Genomic DNA, 5,110 nt, shown 5'->3' with positions numbered 1-5,110 from the left:
GGACACCCACCGGTAAAAATCGGTACAAGCGTCCCCCGGCCTGGCTCCCGGCTCTCACAGGGGTGCACGCTACGCGCCAAGTCGCGAAGGTCATTACCAAAGTCATCGCCACGTATTTGTAGAAGGCTGTCTATGAAAGCACTGAGCCATCGAGTACCACCGCCGCTGCCGCTTACTGCGTGCTTCAGGACACCGGATGGCGCCAAATGCAGATCATCTCTGTTTTAGCCTTGCGCTCAGTGTCTGCCAAAGTGTGTGTGTGTGTGTGTGTGTGTGTGTGTGTGTGTGTGTGTGTGTGTGTGTGTGTGTGTGTGTGTGTGTGTGTGTGTGTGTGTGTGTGTGTGTGTGTGTGTGTGTGTGTGTGTGTGTGTGTGTGTGTGTGTGTGTGTGTGTGTGTGTGTGTGTGTGTGTGTGTGTGTGTGTGTGTGTGTGTGTGTGTGTGTGTGTGTGTGTGTGTGTGTGTGTGTGTGTGTGTGTGTGTGTGTGTGTGTGTGTGTGTGTGTGTGTGTGTGTGTGTGTGTGTGTGTGTGTGTGTGTGTGTGTGTGTGTGTGTGTTTATTGCTAGAGGAGACTATGCAGCATTAGAGTCCGTCATGATGAGCATTATCCTGGTTGATAAAGATGTCTATCTTTCCTATGTATATAAAAAGCTCTCCGCTGCTTACTTCGGTCTATAGGTTTCTTTTTCGGCTGCAGACAGATTTGGCACGGACTTCGCAGCTTTATTTGTTCCTGAGATGCTGAACATACCAGCGCACATTGTGCTGGCCGACTGTGAGGCCAGTAAAACGTCGGTTATGCCTTTTGAAGGTGGGCGTGGATCGTCAAGCACGCGATATAGTTGGGTTTGTTCACGTAAGTACGCTAATCGAGGTCCCATTACCATTTCTTGTTTTCAAGGAAATTTTTATATATGGTGGGCTAATTTCTGGACAGAAATGAATGAACCTTAGTTTTTGCAAGATATTTAGTAGTTTGCTCGAAAAAGAAATCGCATATCACTAGAGGTGAAAAACGCCGTTTTTGCCATTTCACAAAGTTGCAAGTTTGGAGTCTTGCTGCTCGCATACTGTAATCTTGTTGCGAATTATATTTTTTGATACATTTATGCAACTATTCCTTTAAGCGAAGTTATTAAAGACATATTTCTTCTTGCCGAACTTCTTTTACTAAAAATTCGCATCTTTGCTCCAGGAGCAACCCGCTGCAAGAAAGTCAATTTCCAATCCTGCATTCTGGCATAAAGAATTAAGTTGTTGTGATTAAATATTTTAGTTTCAATTACAGAGGTTATGTTCTCAATAGCAGGTAAAATTCGAGGCTATATGGCTAGGTGTTTTCTCCACAATGCATCCAATTCAGCCAAACTTCGAAAACAAAAACAAAAAATTAAAAAAGAAGAAGAAAGAAACATCCTTGATTTTTATTAAAGTCTCCCTGAGGAACGCTGAGTGCCTCAGATTCATTAGGGATTAAAAGGTTGTTGAATTATACTGTTTAAAATTATTAAAATATTATAAGGCTTAGAGCTTGTACTGAATATTGCCAATATTTAGCCCTACATTCTGGCACCATCCTATAAGCTTATGCCATTGAAACTTTTTATCCGTATTACGCAGGCCTTGTTTTTTATTGCTGCACATATTTGCTGCTCTGGATTTGTCTGCTCGTTTTCTATATTACTTCGAATTTGGCCAAAATTCAAAAAAACATAAACAAATCGGAAACTTCCACGTCACTATACTCGATTTTCCCTTACAATATTCAGTTCTTCATAAATATCAGGCACTAAAAAATATTGGATTACGTAGAACAAATATAGGAAACTAAAGATAAAACTTAAGACATGGTTTTATTCTATATAATTGCTTAGGCCTTCCCCTTAAGAGAAGGCGTCAGACATTCCATTCATAATTTGCTGAATTGAGTTAAATTCTGTCTCGTGCAATATCCAAAACCTGCTCAGTGCTTATGAAGTCGTTTTCTTCTTGTTGGCAGTGCTGATGATAGCTTAAATGGAATAAATTCGCTATTTCTAGCCATTTCATGGGAAAACGCAAGTGACAGCTTAGCTTTTACTCTATGCTGTAATCTATTTTTATTGTGCGGTGCGGTGCTATACAGTCAAGCTCTTGCTTTCATTATTTCATGTATCGGTTGTGATCAGATTAACATTGGTATGTTCTTGAAAACGATTTTTCTGTATTCCACTTACGCACTATCATAAGCAGAAAGCTCTGCAGCTTTGGTAGAATTATATTTGTATTTATGCCTGCGGCATGAATTAGCCTAGATGGCTAGAGTTGTTGTCGATAGACGTATCTAGGTTAGACGAGGCGAGACAACACGAAGCGAACCCGAAATCCACCCAACTTTCAAAGCCTCAGGCCTAGCATTTAGCTTAATACTTTGCAGGTTAGATGGATCGCTTTGTTTTATCTCGCCTTTTCTTTAGGCTACATTTCTCCTTCGACAATAATTTTCGCCTTTCGACAGTTTACTTTCATATTTTTATTCTACATAACGTAATACTTTTTAGTGCCAGATATTTACGAAGAACTGAATATTGCTTTTAGGTAGCTTAAACGAAATTCGAGGATCGTGATTTTTAAATTCGAATAGAAGTTTTCAATTTTTGATATTTTTGAATTTTGACCAAATTCAAAATAATATAGAGAACGAACAGACAACTCCCGAACAACAAATGTTTGCAGCAATAAAAAACAAGGCCCGCACAATACCGACAAAATGTTTAAATGGCAACAACTGAGAACAATTGAGTATTTTCAGTAGAAGCTCTCAGTTTTATAGCAATATTTATAATTTTATACAATATAATGCAGCTTTTTAGTCTCGAATGATTCTTAGAAACCGAGGGCTCTTCACAGAGATGTTAATAAAAATCGAAGATGGTGCTTTCTTTCTTAATTGGAATCAAAGATGTCCCTTTTTTTTGCCGTTTTAGAAATTTGGTCGAATTTGATGCATGGCGGAGAAAACATCTAACGGACTAGAGCCTTAAATTTTGCTTGCTATTAAGAATATATCCTCCATAATGAAAATAAAAAAGTTTTAGTGATAACTTAATTGTTCATGCCGAAATGTAGGATTGAAAAATTGACTTTCTTGCAGTGCGTTGCTTCTGGAAAAATGTTTACGGATTTTCAGTTAAGCAAGTGCTAAAAACCTTAATATTTTATTAACTCTCCTTAAAGTAAAAAGTTGCATAGATCTATTAAGTAAAGTATATAATCCATGACAAAATTACATTGTGCAAGCAGCAGGGATACAAACTTACAACTTTTTGAAATGGTAAAAATGCCATTTTCCACCTCTAGTAATACACTATTTGTTTTCGAGAACGCTTATACCTTGAAAAACTACGGCTCATTCCTTTATGGCGAGACATTTGCCCACCACGTTTAAAAATTGCACTAAAAATAAAAAATGGTCATGCGACCGTTATCTGCACACCACACATAGTTGTGTGTGTGTGTGTGTGTGTGTGTGTGTGTGTGTGTGTGTGTGTGTGTGTGTGTGTGTGTGTGTGTGTGTGTGTGTGTGTGTGTGTGTGTGTGTGTGTGTGTGTGTGTGTGCGTGCGTGCGTGCGTGCGTGCGCGAGAGAGGTGCTACAGGAGTGCAGATATGTACTAGTGACAGGAATCACACGCAATACCAATAAATTCCTCCGTGAAAAAAAAAAAAAAGCGGAAATTTGGTTCAACTATACGGCAATGAAAAAAACAACAACAAAAAACTCACAACAGCGACAGCTGCGCTCTATATTGCATGTAGAGTCTTGGTCAAAAGTGTAGAGCCCAAGGGCCCTGCTTCTGAGACACTTCGTGCGGCATGTAATGCATTTATAGTGTCCGAATCTCTTGTTGGTAAGGTTTTTTTTGTCATACCCTCTCAAACGATAAGGACTCCCACTAGTTCTCAATCAGCACAGATACACAAGTCAGGCGCAGACCCCGTGGGCTCTACACTTTTGGCAAAGACTGTACATTGTAACAGGCGATTTCGATTTGAAAGTCGTCGGATAATCTACGCTTGTCGGACTTTTCTACGTACTAAAAGCTTAACATTTAAAAATGTGTAGCCTGAAGACTGTACGCCAGAGAATATGGCGTTTTTATTTCTCTTTCTTCTTACAGCAGCCTTATGGAAACCACAGAGTTGTCAGCTCAAGAAGTTCCTCCGACCGGCGCCGATGTCACAACAATGACGTCAGCTATTTTCTTTCCCTTCAATCCATCTGCAGGACGTTTCGCTCCTTTTGTGTTTACGCCATGCAAATCTTGCCTCTTTAGAACTGCTTGCCAGGGCACGCAGAGGGAGCCACGCCATTTCTGCTTACCTTGAAACGAGTTCTTTGTCTACCGCAAGGCGCATCTTCAGGGCGTCCTTGTTTTTCAGTTGCTGGTTATCCCACAAGCAACGCCTTTTCAAGGACCTCGTCAAAGCGACAGGATATAGCCAGTGTCTACAGGGGCTTTTGCACACAACGAAAGCTTTGTGCTTTCGACTATTGTGGCCGTTCTATTGTTGCGTAGACGCACCATAACCAGTACGGTATGTGGCGAAAAATCAAAAGGAAAAAAAAAAATTCCCCGACGCATGGAAAGATGAAGAAATAACGGCTACGGTGTGGTAACCCTCGACAAACGTTGTGAACCTCCGTTCAGATCAATATTAATGGTGGTGCGACTGGACATGAAGAGGAAGATGAAAAATTGCACATCACGATCAGTAATATTATGAATTAGTTGCGAAATAACTCAGCGTGTGGTTATTACACCTTCATTACTTCTCATTCCGTTAAAGCACCGACATGTGTTCACGTTAAAGAACCCAACATGGTCTAAACTTTCGGAGCCCTGCACTGAGGGGCTCCTTATAATCTGAGTCGCTTTGGGACGTCGAGTCATCTCAACGAAAAGAAAAAAAACAAACAAACTAATTAAAGCGCTTGTCCGCTGTATTGTCACACTCTTGCGCTTGGGTTCATTTATACCAAAACCGGAGCCAAAACGTTATCAAAAGCGTTGCGTTGGTCTGTTCTGCGGCAGTGTAGTTTCAAAGGTGTATTTTAAAATGAGATGGACTC

Source organism: Amblyomma maculatum, chromosome 9, assembly GCF_055883805.1.
Source record: "Amblyomma maculatum isolate TAMU_Amacu chromosome 9, ASM5588380v1, whole genome shotgun sequence".
Lineage (NCBI taxonomy): Eukaryota > Metazoa > Arthropoda > Arachnida > Ixodida > Ixodidae > Amblyomma > Amblyomma maculatum.
This window is presented reverse-complemented; position numbering follows the sequence as displayed.